This window comes from Schistocerca gregaria, unplaced genomic scaffold, assembly GCF_023897955.1.
Source record: "Schistocerca gregaria isolate iqSchGreg1 unplaced genomic scaffold, iqSchGreg1.2 ptg000592l, whole genome shotgun sequence".
In the NCBI taxonomy this organism is placed as follows: Eukaryota; Metazoa; Arthropoda; class Insecta; order Orthoptera; family Acrididae; genus Schistocerca; species Schistocerca gregaria.
Window position 1 is genome coordinate 1289740 of NW_026061982.1, and position 15285 is coordinate 1305024.

The following is a 15285-nucleotide window of genomic DNA, read 5'->3' on the forward strand; positions in this document are numbered from 1 at the left end:
TAGATATCGCTATTTTTAGAGATATCTTTATATTACGTGGTACCAATATATTTCGAGATATCGATATAATTCTATACCTCGATTTATCTCGATATGTCGACTAACATCGAGATTTCGGTCTATATGGTAAGCCGAAATGCGTCTAGATGTCGATATATTTCGGGATATCGACTCATTTCGATGTAGCGGTTTTTTGGAGGTGATTTATTTCGAGGTTTCGAATTATTTCACGGTGTCGATTTATTTCGAGGTTGCGATTTATTTCGAGGTTGCGATTTATTTCGAGGTGGCGATTTATTTCGAGGTGTGGATTTATTTCAAGGTGTCGATGTATTTCCTGGTGACGATATATTTCGATGTTACTTGTCGACTGCATCAGCTTAGAACCTATTTCGTACAGAGTGGTGCGACTGCATACCTCAGCAGGCGAGATTGATATCCAGACGATGAATTTTACCGTTTCCTAGAGAAAAGCGTGCGATGTGACGAATTGTCATTATGAAAACAAATGACGAAAACGTGAGGTTTTCTTTGGTTTTTCTGCCACTGCTGCCAACTTTCAGCCCACCCCCTCCTCCCCTTCCCCAGTCGTGGCGATCAGCTGGTGTGATGGAAATGGACACAGGAAAGTAATAACGTTCCATGAAATCCCATTCTAGGGACGTTCAAGGGTAAGTGTTCCAGACGGTTTAATTGCATTAAGACACGCATACTGGGCATCTACAATGTCACATCTGCCAGATCGTTTCTATTATCAACAGTGGAAAACAAAACAGCGTACTGAAGAAGCCATAGTGAGACGCGGTTTTTGGTAGAATACTCTAGCCATTGATAATGATGATCTAATGAGAATTCTGTTATTGTTTTGAAAGATGCATTTAAATATGCATTGAACGTAGCTCCAAATTATTTTGTGAATTATAATTGTGGTATTATGAATCTACATTGGAGATTTTGTAATGCAAAACATTTCGATCTGAGAATACTTTACGTGATAGTACGTCATTGACCTTGTGTGTCATTAGGGTAAAGTTAATTTGCCGCGATTAACAAAAAATTTATCCGCCATTAAGGCTGAGTGCAACCCGAAAAATGCCAACAGCGCATAGCGGCCCATATGGTCACCCATCCAAGTGCCGACCACGCCCGAAAGTGCTAAACTTCAGTGATCTGACGGGAACCGGTGTATACACTGCGGCAAGGCCATTGCCCCTACCACTTTTACATGATATTTTTGATCGTAGTTCAGGTCTGATGGCTGGAAAGAATGGACCTTTACCATGTTATGCACATTTATATTTTCACTACGTCGACACAGCTGGACCAATTACGACCACAGGTGATGGTAGCCATAATGATCGTGCCAAGCATCCCGTGTACATTAGTTACACCCAAGTGTGTGGGCATCACAGCATTCGTGACATTTAAGTTTGTTACTTCTTTGCTACTATATTCGCAATAAATTTTGCAGACAGTATCCGCTTATGACGCTGAATGTACCTATAAAATTATATCATTGTACGACACATGTTTCAGGAGATACGTCATAAAAACTCAGGACAAGGCCAGACGCTGCATAGTACGGACGTGGACGCACAGCTGTAAATAAATGCCTGGTCAACACCAAGCTTTTCCGCTAGTCATCTATAAAGATAAGAAATCCCCAATATTGTCTACCAGCGTATTTTTGAAAAACCTTCATTTTGTCATCCATTTTTTTCCTGTAAAAATCGTAAGAGCCGTGCATCATTGTGTTTTTAAAAATCGTTTCTTATTGTCATCTCTTTTTATATATTTTAAACCATCTATCGCTTGTGTAACCTGTGGCTACAAGTCCATTCCCTTTATGGGGTAATCGAAATAATAAACAACGGAAAAAAGTGTGGCTCAATTTCTTCCTCATTTTTCGGAACTTCTGATAATAGTAAATCGTTGGCTCTTTGAGGGCGTGGTAGGTACATACAAGAGATTAGTGTAAGATTAGAATTTGGGTTAGATGCAGTGCCAGGAGGTTCTGTTTCTATCTGGCTAGCTTCAGAGTACTTCACCATCTACCAAGTGATGCGTTTCATTGGGAATGGTGTGTTCTGTGCTAGGTCTACCCTTTACTGCACAATTCTGTTACTTCGATGCTATTAAAACCAGGATGTTATCAAAATATATGCACAGTGGCAGACTGGAGTCTGCAGAAATATTTCCAGTGGTGGGGAGGGGGGAAGGCGCGTCGGGGCTGGAGTGCATGATTCTGAAACTGGCACTCTGTGTACAAATCAGCTGGTCAGTTACGAGGTGCATCAAGCTACAAGACCCTAACTCCATGAGCGCTACAACTGGTCAAAGCTAAGGTTTATCAGTATTGTGGAGAATTCTTATCTGGAAGAGTATACTGTAACGAATAAAAACTCTTTACTCCAGATTCCAGGGAGGGTTGGGGGCGATGGGTGAAAGTGCCCTTTTGCCTATCCTCCCCTCCCCACCTCCTCCCCTCCCCATCCTCTCCCCCTCCCCCTCCCCTCCCCCTCCCCTTCCCCCTCGTGGACGCCAATGGCTGGCCCGTTCATTTTGAGAACATCAGAGCTGCAGTAACCTTTCTGAGAAACTGTTCTTGATGTCCTTGTGCGTCAATCTTACCACTCAGAACACCAGTGGGAATGTTGGTTATCGCTGAAACAACTGGTTTTCGGCTCTTATCAGTTTCCCAACCCTTCTTTAAGCTAATTGTTAAAACCCGTCACAATACCAGTTCTTGTAATAACCGATTTTCAGTCTTTTATTTACATTATTTCCTCTAGTAAACGTAGAAATCAAACAAATATTAAACAATTTTTACTTTCTCAGTTTCTTGATAAATGTAACCAAAATGTCAAATTAAATACCCTTATGATGACCTGCAGCCGTTCAGAACGAAATTAGAATTATATTAATACCGTCAGCTGCTCACGGGTGTCGATATATATCAACGGGGACAGGTGACAATGTGTGCACGTCTGGGACTCGAACCCGGGATCTCCTGCTTACATGGCAGGTGCTCTGCCCATCTGAGCCACCGAGGGCACAGACGATAGTGTGACTGCAGGTATTATCTCGCGCCCGCCTCCCGCGAGACTCACATTCTCACCTTGCACGTCCACACACTACATTCGTAGTGTCCCACACCGACACACTCATTACTCGTGGAACACATTCTTACCAAGTCCCGTAACAGTTCGCGGAATACGTGTGCATCTTCACAGAAGAAGGTCATGGCTGGTATTGCCAGAACCATATACTTATATGGATATGGACATGTCTTCCACGAGGAATGAGTGTGTTGGAGTGGGACTCTACGACTGTAGTGTATGGACATTCAAGGTGAGAATGTGAGTCTCGCAGGAGGAGTGCGCGAGATAGTCCCTGCAGTCGAACCATACACTGTGTCCTCTGTGCCTCAGATGGATAGAGCGTCTGTCATTTTAGCAAGAGATCCCGGGTTCGAGTCCCGGTCGCGGCACACATTTTCACTTGTCCACGTTGATATTTATCAACGCCCGCGAGCAACTGACGGTATTAATATAATTCTAATTTCTTTCAATTAAATAGTCCAATAAAACTTTGTCCGATGTTCGCTGCTTCTCTCAAAATATAGCGAGTGCTTCTATACTACAGAAAACTGCCAGTATTATCCTACTGATTTTAGTTTTTAGAACTCTGCTCAAAAATTATATTGAAATCGGTTATCACAGCACTATGCGGGCATTACGTATAGTCCAGCGATAAAGAGTGAAAACTGCGGCAGGAGAACTCTCTTTTTCGTTTTAATTTCTCTGTTTTTAAGGGCTAAAAGCAGATAACGTCATACTACGTAGACACAGCAGCAGATGAGGCACTTTCTACTTTTATCCCGAACTATGAATGATTTGTTAAATTTTAACTTCTTTCCTTGTATGATGTCGCAAGTCGACCAAATCTAACTTTGTTCTTCACTCGTACCGCATATCGTAAAATACTTCCAGACTTCCAGATGGTGCCATTCTATGTTACAACTGACGTTCGACAACAGCGAGAAACTGTGTCCAGTCTCGCGCACTGCTTGTGTAACAGGGACAATATTGTCTCGGCAATGTTGGACCAATCCATTTGTTGCTCGTTTCTATCAGCAGTGTTATTAAAGTGGCATACATAACTTTTCCCATTTTTTTCTGTAATAACGCCGCGTTTCAGTGCTATGGAAATCTTACGAATAAAAATAACTCGTCTTTTTTAAAAAAGGTTTATTTGAAAACAAAAAATTTTACTACCACATCTGTGGCTAATTGATATATCTGTTTTTAGGTGGTTATCAGAAAAAAATAAAAAGGTACTTGTTATAACCGAGAGCAAACAAATACCGAAAGACATCGGTTATTCAGAACTAAAATACCCATATCGTTTTAACTGATCGGTTTTTCTATCTCTAAACTGCAGTGTCGCCATAGAAAAGTGTGTCGCTCCATCAATGTCCATAGCAACTTTGAGATATGTGTTTATGCGCAATATCGGCAAATGGAAACACGAAGAGGTAATAAGCACCTGAGCGATAGAATTTATTTCACAGTCAGAAAAGTCGAGTGACAGACAAGACTGAATCACTGTAATAGAAATTATATGGAAAGCTGTGTAAAGGAAAATTTCCAGTTCTTTCGTGGATTCCAAAATTGAAGCAAATTCCGGGACACCAAGGTGACATAGTCTTATACGGATAGTATTCCATGACTAACGTAATTGGCCCATATACTGTACTGGTATACGGATTATATTACACGACTAACGTAATTTACGTGAAATAATTTACAAACATGTTACTGTAACATTCGCTACTACTCATTACGCTAATTCACCTTCAGCCATTCAGCGCAAATCTCAGTTATGATACGTGCGCCAAACAAAAATTTATCAACGTAGTAACTCAAGACAACTACAAACGATCATTGTGTGCAAAATAAATAGAACACTTCATAAGAAGAACATGACGGGTTTGAATCATTCTCACCGCAAAGGATGAAAAATTCATGCTCGCACACAAGACCACTTGATAACTAACCAGAAATTCAGATTAGTTGTAGCTTCGGTGACAATCGCCTTTTTTACATTTTCCCCGTAAACTAGATAATTATGAAACGTAAGCAACTACTCTGAAATATCTGCGGCAACGGCCTTGCCGCGGAGGTTGCATCGGTTCACGTGAGATCACCGAAGTCGCTGATTTCACAACGAACTGTTCGTTGTCTACTGAGTATACTGTCTGTTGCACGACACTATCCCTCCCACGCTGCTAAATGTAGGTCGTCGGCAAAATATGACTGTAGTGGGACAAGGGCGTCTGCAGAAATTTCCCCAGGAGGTGGTGGTGGCATTGGTAGTGGTGTGTGTGTGTGTGTGTGTGTGTGTGTGTGTGTGTGTGTGTTTGTGTGTGTGTAGGACTATTACTATGAAACTCACACAGTCCAGACCGCCAAGGAAAATAAACCTTGACATTTGGAAAGGGTGTTGATCTTATACAGCTTATACTGCATATTTCGAAATTCCACCTCTAAGGGGGAGACGCAGGACATGAAAGGATTTCTGAATCATGTAGCTATTAAGGTAATTTTGAAGCTAGGCATACGAACATTTGTATCTGGTTTCTAGGTCAGAAATAAAGAAATATGTGTTCCAGTATCATTGGGAATTTAACCTCTATGAAGTGAAATAGTGGATGAACATTTTATTTTGAGATAAATAATTATGGAAGAACTATGAAAGTATTTTTAAGGCTACATCTAAGAAAATTGGTATTTGACTTCAAGGCTACAAATAAGAAAATACGTGTTTCGGTGTTTTTGGAAGTTCAACCCCTAAGGGGATGAAATAGAGTGAGCTGGTGCGTTTCTGGTGCCAGTTTCCGTCGACCGTTGTTTCGGTCTTTGAGTCGCAGTCCAGAGGACACTGTTCCTAAGTGACTGTAGTAGTTCTCTGTGCGGCCCCACATCGGGCTTACCGCGCTTACACTGGACACAGTTGCCAAGAAATCGCCTGCCATCGCGATATAGGTTGGGCCAAAACATGTATTCCCGAACTCGGTTCAAGGTCTTGAAGAACCCCAAATGACTCCCGTCCGCCAAATCGTGGAAATATCTGAGTGCCATGCTAACTCGTTCCTGTGGAATACAGACCTTCACTTGGCCACGGTTGGCTCCCCCTTTACACAAGAGGCCCGCACGAAGGCAACAGCCAGTGACGACGTCGCCATCCACCAACTGCTGCCTATTCGGTCCCCACCCGTCGTCCTCGGCCTGTTTGCCGGCTAAGTCGAAGAAGAAGCCGGGTGTCTCGGAGAGAAGGAAATTCACCCCCAGATCTGGCTCCACGTTTCTGAAAATGGTTCATTATGAAAGCATTATGAAAGCATATCTGACAATTCGTATTCGGCTAATCTGTTACAATTTTTAAAAACTACGTGTTTCACTGGTTTTTAACTTCGAGCATAAGGGGATGAGAATTTTAATGAAATATTTATTGCGTTATATTAAAATATTTTAAATCTGCATCTACGATAACCGGTATTTCACTTCTCAATTAGATATAAAGAAATATGCGTTAGGGAATGAAAGACTCTGCGGAGATATCACCACAAGAATACAAACGGCTTGATTAACAAAAACCTTGGACTCCAGCTGTCAGCATTGCTTTTTGGTCATTCAGCAAAAGACCATGCTTCAACGGCATTAAGTTTAGAAAAGTTTAGAAAGTGTTGCAGTTTATAAAAGACATAAAAAAACGATTAAAGAAAAAAATGCTTTGCAGACCATGAACGGTCTAAGTAAGTAAAGAAGCGGATGATAAGCTAGCTCTTTATGCAAATAAGTTGGTCAGTTTAAGTTCCGAGACATGTCATGCAGCAGGAACGGAATCCTATAGTTGCTACGATTGGCTAAAGGAAAAGTTTTGCAGAATCACGCGAAATCACTTCTGCAAGTGGCTGAGAATCTCGTAATGAATAAAAATTCTGTACTAAGAATTCCAAGGTTGGAGATGCAAGATTCCTCCCCCCCCCCTTTCCCCCTCCTCACAATCCTATCCTTCTTTACCTACAGCAAAAAATAAATAAATAAATAAAACTAGAGAAATTTCTACTGTGAAACTATTTGCATACAAGAGAACGGCCATTAAAATTTAACTCTTCAAAGTTTTAAGCCCTGCCCCGTTCGAAAAATTTAATTTCTTTGTAGTTGCATTTTTTAAAGGTGTACTTGTCTAGACTCCTGGAACGGAAAGGTTTTTTTTTTTTTTAATCCGTGCTTTACAAAAGTTTCTACAGCCCAGTGTTTGAAGCAGTGTCACGGCTGCCATGAGCCGCGCGGGGTACCCGCCATGTCTCCAACGCCTTGTCAGGGTTTGCGCGGCTCCCCCCGTTGGAGGTTCGAGTCCTCCTTCGGGCATGGTTGTGTGTGTGTTGTCCTTAGCATAAGTTACTGTAAGTAGTGTGCAAACATACGGACTGATGGTTCAAATGGCTATGAGCACTTTGGGACTTAAGATCTGAGGTCATCAGTTTCCTAGAACTTAGAACGACTTAAACCTAACTAACCTAAGGACATCACACACATCCATGCTCGAGGCAGGATTTGAACCTGCGACCGTAGCGGTCGCGTGGCTCCCGACTGAAGTGCCTAGAACCGCTCGGCCACATCGGCCGGTCTATCATGTATTCTAGAAGTGCTGCACGGTCGTCAGTGGCGCCTGTTCTTTCGAGAACAGTTACTTCATATCTATGGTTAAACGTTACCCAGCCATTGACCTTCGTCTGTGCGAATGCGCACAGGTTGCCCGAACTCTTACGGGAATCGTCACATTAGTGTGAGCCAGTAATGAGTGGATAGGCAAATACCTATTACGTACATTACGTATGCGGATTGTGGACGGTTGGGGATGTGTCTCACGGGAAGCGTGCAAGGGATAAATTCCTGCAGTCGTGCTGTTCATTTGTGCCCTCGATGGCTCAGATGGATTGAGCGTCTGCCATGTAAGCAGGAGATCGTGGGTTCGAGTCCCAGTAGGGGCACACTTTTCAGCTGTCCCCATCGAAGTATATCAACAACACCTGTCGGCAGATGAGGGTTTCAATTAATTATCAGTTGTGAAGGTGATTCGATGAACCATTTGCCAGGCACTTAAATGTGTTTTGCAGGGTATCCATATAGATGTAGATGATAACTCGTCCCGTGTCGCACGTGCTCAAAATGATTTATACTGCACAATGCATGCAAACATACTCACCGAAAATAAGGACGATTATCAAGTGCAGGCTGCCGAGTGCTGCAAATCCAGCTTAGACAGATCGGCTTTTCCTGCCAAAAAGAACAGGAAGTTGCTGTCTAGGAATAATCAGAGGTAGAGGAAGGGTTGATAAATACTCCTTGAATTGCAGACTAAACGTAAATAACGAAAATACAATTTTGGTAAAAATTGGTCAAAACATAATCGTTTGCCCTCCGTATTGGATTAGCTGTTTTGAATATTGAAAATCTGACTTCAGATTCGTTTTCAGCGACATTAAAAATATATATGTAACACTCAGTTCATGCAAATCGAAGTAATAATATAACTAAATGTTTTCCCTAAACATTGAACACATTTTTTTCGGGTAACTATTTTCTCAGAACGGCATGCAGCATAAATTGAAAGTGGTTCGATCTCTTAACTTCTACCTCTGACCCCTAAAAGTAAACACTTTTCTTAGGAACTTATAGCTATAATATGACATTTGTTAATATTAACTAATTTTTGTGTAGGCATAAGGAGTGAAACAAACCCCCAAAAATCGAACTCAAAGTTCGAATTAGCACTGTATCGTTATATTTAAGGTTGTTTCATTGCGGTTAGGCATGCGCTCGCATAAATTTTATGTTTTATCGACTGATGTTATCCATTTTCAATTTCAGAGGAATAATGTAGTATCAACTGATGTTACCCATTTTTGAATTCAGGTAACATCTGTGGTGCCACACTGCACGCACTCTGCGTACTCCAGTCTCGCAGGCCCTTGATCAAATCATAATTACGGGCGCCATTTTTATTGAAAATCTAAAATTAAGCTCATAGTATTATCACTCGTAATTCCCAAACACATCCTTCGAATGTATTGTCATTGTCTCAAAAAAAAAATTTCAAATGTACCCTTTGTTGCTCATTTGTATGAGAACCTGGCCGTAACGCCGGAATATAGTCACGAGATTTTTTTTTTCAGAGACGCTGTACGATCGCGAGAAGACTTTCGTTCTGCGCGTGTCGAAGGACATTCCTCAGATATTACTGTGTGTGTGCTACTCAGTCGTGCCATTTAAGTGTACATCTTTGCATAGTTTTCCTTTCACGATGTAAACAGTGTTCCGCTCAATTGCTAACTGGCCAGTGAGTGGTTCCGAAGGTGTCGGATGTGCGGTGCGTTCGGTATGCTAGGACAACAGCAGACTGGCGTGGTGCGATGGCAGAAGCAGACACTGAGGGAGCTAGCTGCTGGGACGCCAGCGAACAATTTATGCCAAGTAAGACGAAGAGGACTATTCTAAAATTACTAGCCGTCTCAAAAGTGTTTACCATTGGTAAATCTTGCTGTTGAGTCTGACAAAACTGGCAGTTGGGCCTAGAGATACATTAGAGAGAGATACAGGAAATCCCCCCACCCCCCTCAATGAATTTTTGGTTGTGATGACAGGCCGATTGGTAGTGTAGCCCGAGATCTAAGTTAGGTTGGAAGGTGGTAATTTGATTGAGAGTTGTTTACGCCAACGATTATGAATGCCGACTAAACGTTGTGCGAGCAGATTGCCCTGTAGCGTAGCCTAGTGTTTCCGTCCGCGCCACATTTAACACACTTTCTCTAACTGTGTACAAAAGTCTCACAACAGCCACGATAACTACGTTTCTGGTGGGGGGAGGGTAGAGTCCACTATGTAACTTTCACTGCAAATTTTAGTAACCGCCGAAACTAACCGAAATAGAAGCGTAATTTTAACTATATTTCCTTTTGTGGGAAAATAATGGTTCTCCTCTTTCGGCAGCAACTGTAATATGTAGGCGACTTATTAGTTTTCTTTAAACTATGAATCATGATCTCAATAGACGCAGTGCTTTTTTTACGTTACTTGATTTGTGGTCTATAGTAAACAATGCAACGAATTGGTAAATTCTTTGAAGTTTGACGTGTGTTACATAGACGACGTCTGCAATGTTCGTAACGCCAAGTTTGCATATATTCGGTGTCTGTTTTTTTGGCCATGTACTGTATAATTAAGGGGAGGAGGATTATGTTCAAGGAGCAGTGTATTAGCAGTCTATGGAGAAATTGAGAATTTCGATCTAACGAACGGCATGCTCGGGCAGTTCGTGCTATTCTGTTGACCACTGTGTAATTCGGACACAGTGATCATTGCCTCTCCCTAGTAACCAGGGGACTCGTGTGCTAATCCTGGTCTGGCACAAATTTTCAACAGTGCCCATTGACTAAAGTCTGTGCCCATTGTCAACTAATGTCATTGTTTCGGTGTTAAATTGTATTTTGTTCACGATACGTCGTTTAGCTTTTTCATGGATAACAGCTTTGAAAAGCGTACAGGTTATATTGATATTCGCTCGTCGTTAGTCCAAGGCAACTATAGCGATTTATGAACACAGTTGTAGTTCGTATTAAGCCTACATACGTAATTGTGTCCTGTGTTTCTTTACCAAGAACTGCTTCGTAAGTAATTCCCCGGTAGTGGTATTTTGTTTCAGTATTTTGTTTAAATATTTATAGACTGCAGGCTTGGATGAAATATGAAACACATGTCCGAAGTTCCTGTTGATACTGCAGATACTGGTTCATCCGTACTAGGGGCCAAAACATTTAATCTAATACAAAAGGACACAATTTGTCTCGAGATTTAGCTATTTTTCGTAATAGAGGCCTTGCTTCGATATGTTTTTCTCTAATTCTTGTTTGGATATAATCTTAAAACACACTAACTCTTCCACCAGTTATTCGATATGTTGTTTCATCCCTTTCGTAGCCTAGAGTTCCTAAACGGTCGATAATATTAATGATTTCCTTTCTCAATTTTATTTTCTGTAAAATCTCCTGTTTATGGTTAATTCTAACATGTTTCACGTTCTCACTTTTATTATTTTTATTTTTCTAGTTTTTGGCTGGTAGCCAAATTTTCTTTGAATCTGGTTTTTAATTCTGAAATAGTAACAGTTGAAGGTCAAGAGAAGATGGCGATCTATTTGAGGAGAGTGGCTTGGAGATTTTTTATAATAGACGTACACAGGTCATGGGGATCCTTACCTATATAAATTTACTTCGAGTGTGATGTAGCCCATTCTCTTGTCATGATCTCGGCTGTATCGTAGCACATTGTCTCGGTTAGGTTGGAGATTTCTGTTGAGAGTTGCCGAAGTCAACGAAAGTGATTACAAAGTGAGGACTTTGCTAACAGAACGATCTGTAGCGTAGTCCAACACGTTCTTTCTGTCCTTTTAAAGCCTCTTTTAATTAAAAATAACTAAAGCTGCAAGATACAATCACAAAAACTGTTACGTAATAGAGTAATCCCAGACTATTGTTGTGTAAGTTGTGTGCGTACACTTTTTTTTGTCAGTGAATATACATTTTTTTACTCATTTGCTGGGTTTCAGTTTTCCCCGTTTTCCGGCGAAAAACCTTTTCCTGTGAAGGGCCCATTAGCTTGTCGGTTATATTTGTGACTTTCTCGACGGTCAGTAATTTCGTGATAGTCCATCCACCGGCGTCATTGTTAACATCGAATATAGATTTAAGTATTAGGAAGGCTAATATGAAGCTAATGCATGAGTAGGTCTAATAATTAATAAAAATAGGAATGCGGGTAAGCCACTACAAACAGCATAGTGAAAGCATTGTTGTGGCCAATATAGCCACGAATCCCACGCCTACCACAGTCGTAAAAGTAGTCCGCAGATGATGAAGAAATTGATGGAATGTGTGATGAGATAAAAGAAATCATTCAGATAGTGATGGGAGATGAAAATTTAATATTAGTGGGTGACTGGAATTCGACGGTAGGAAATGGAATAAAAGAAAACGCAGTAGGTGAATATGGAATGTGGGTAAAAAATGAAAGAGGAAGCCGCCTGGTAGGTTTTTGCCCAGAGCATAATTTAATCATAGCTAACACTTGGTTCAAAAATCATGAAAGAAGGTTGTATACGTGGAAGAGACCTGGAGATACTGCAATATTTCATATAGATTATATAATGGTAAGACAGAGATTTAGGAACCAGATTTTAAATTGTATGACATTTCCAGGGGCAAATGTGGTCTCTGATAACAATATATTGATTATGAACTGTAGATAAAAACTGAAGAAACTGGAAAAACGTGGGAATTTAAGGATATGGGACCTGAAAGAACTGACAGAATCAGAAGTTGTAGAGTGTTTCAGGAAGTGCATTAGGGAACGATCTACAGGAATGGGGCAAAGTAATACAGTGTGATGGGGGATCTGAGTGGTATACTGTCAAGGGGGAGGGGGTTCCTCAGGGATCAGTGTTGTGGCCGCTCTAGTTCCTTATTTATATAAATGATATGCCCTCAAGTATAATGGGTAACTCTAAAATATTTCTGATTGCTGATGACACTAGCTTGGTAGTAAAGGATGTTGTGTGCAACATTGACTCCGTTTCAAGTAGTGCAGTACATGACCTCAGTCAATGGCTTGTAGAAAATAAACTAACGTTAAATCACAGTAAGATTCAGTTTTTACAGTTTCTAACACACAATTCAACAAAACCTGACGTTTTAATCTCACAGCATGGGCAAATGATTGGTGAAGCTGAGCGGCTCAAATTCCTAGGTGTTCAAATAAATAGTAAGGTGTCATGGAAAGCCCACATTCAGGATCTTGTTCAAAGACTTAATACTGCCATTTTCACTATTCGAACGGTACCGAAAGTGAGTGATACTTCGCCAAGTAAATTAGTCTACTTTGCTTATTTCCATTCACTTATGTCGTATGGTATTATGTTTTTGGATAACTCTTCCCATTCTAGAAGGATATTTTTGGCTCAGAAACGGGAGGTTCGGGCAAAAAGTGGTGTGAGTTCACGGACCTCTTGTCGACCTCTGTTCAGGGAGTCTGGGTATTTTGACATTGGCCTCTCAATATGTATATTCCTTATAGTCGTTTCTTGTTACCAATATTAGTTTATTTCCAACAATAAGCAGCTTTCACTCGGTTAATACTCGGGAGAAATCAAACCTCCATTTGGATCGGACTTCCTTAACTCTTGTGCAAAAATGTGTGCAGTATACTGCTACATCCATTTTCAATAAGCTGCTACTCGAATTCAAAAATCTTAGCAGTAATCCACGCGCTTTCAAATCGAAACTGGAGTGTTTCCTCATGGGTCACTCCTTCTATTCTGTCGAGGAGTTAATTGAAAAATTAAGCTGATTCTCATTGTACTGCTGATAGCGTTTGCTTAAACTTATGGACTGATTTTCTCTCTGGTTCATGAACATGTATTTTTATCTGTTATTACTTTGATGTTGTAAGTTCATGTGTCGCCCAAACCGCCGTCTGCTTCACGTCTGCTGTGCAGCGAGCTACCTTGATTGAAGTATTAACTGTAGTTTTCTTACTTGTCACTACTTCTTCCGTGTGTTTTTGCTTTTAGGAAGCTTTAATTGTCGAGTGCTAGTAATAGAGTTAAATAGATTTCATGTTTGTTTTGAATACAGTCAGAGAGAGTCCTTGTAGTCAGCCATAGTGCTAGTAGTGCTAGTGTTTGTTTTCAATACAGTCCAGAGACAGGTAGTGCTATTTTCATTGTTTTCTACAAGAAGTGGTTAGCAATCACAGTTTAGTCAGTAATCAGCCGCCTTTAGTGAATTAGCAGTCTACTTAAAAGTTGATTAAGTCTCTTCAGTATATTGATTCCTTAGGATGGATAGGATGTGTGACTGCTGTGTACGGACGCTGGCCACTCTTCGCGAACAGCTGAGCGTGTTGATGGCCGCGGTCAGCCGTCTTCAGGCTGCTGCCTCGGAGGGTAGCGGCAGTGTGGAGTCTGGTGCGTCGCATGGTGCACCCCAGGTGTTAGATGCTTCACCCACTGTCCCTGCTGTCGAGACATTTTCGCGGGTACCGGGCGCGGTTGGGCCACCCTCTCCCCAAGGGGAGTGGCGGGTTCAGCGGCGTTCGCGGCGCACGAGGCAGAGGGTCAATGTGGAGGCTGGCCGTGTGGCATCGTCCGCTCTGCCTGTGAATGGACATGTGGCTGCTCATTCAGCAAGGTCCGAGCAGGCACACGGGGGGAGGGGTTTATTAGTTATTGGGAGCTCCAACGTTAAGCTGGTGATGGAGCCCCTTAGGGAAATAGTGGAAAGGTCGGGTAAGAAGGCCAGTGTTCACTCTGTCTGCTTGCCGGGGGGTCTCATCCGAGATGTGGAGGCGGCCCTACCGGCGGTGATAGAGAGCACTGGGTGCACCCGACTGCAAATTGTTGCTGATGTCGGCACCAATGACTCCTGCCGTGTGGATTCAGAGGTCATCCTCAGTTCGTACAAGCGGTTGTCGGAGTTGGTGAAGGCGGAAAGCCTCGCTCGCGGGGTGGAATCAGACCTAACTATTTGTAGTATCGTTCCCAGAACCGATCGCGGTCCTCTGGTTTGGATCCGAGTGGAAGGCTTAAACCAGAGGCTCAGACGATTCTGCGGAGAGCTGGGGTGCAAATTTCTCGACCTCCGCAATGGGGTGGAGAAATGTAGGGTCCCCTGAATATGTCAGTCGTGCACTACACGCCGGAAGCGGCTACGAGGGTAGCGGAGTACGTGTGGAGTGCACATGGTTTTTTTTTTTTTTAGGTTAGAGAATTCCCTCCCTAGACCCGACAAGACGCCTCCTGAGACGCGGCAAGGCAGGAGTAGGCAAAATGCAACAGGGAATAACAATATTAATGTGCTAATAGTAAACTGCAGGAGCGTCTATAGAAAGGTCCCAGAACTGCTCTCATTAATAAACGGTCACAACGCCCATATAGTTCGCAGACAAAGGCTGGACAGTAAAGGGGGAGGCGTGTTTATAGCGATAATAAGTGCAATAGTATCGAAGGAAATTGACGGAGATTCTAATTGTGAAATGATTTGGGTGAAGGTCACGGTTAAAGCAGGCTCAGACATGGTAATTGGATGTCTCTATAGGCCCCCAGGCTCAGCAGCGGTTGTGGCTCTGCACCAGAAGAATAATTTGGAAAATATTTCGAGTAGAT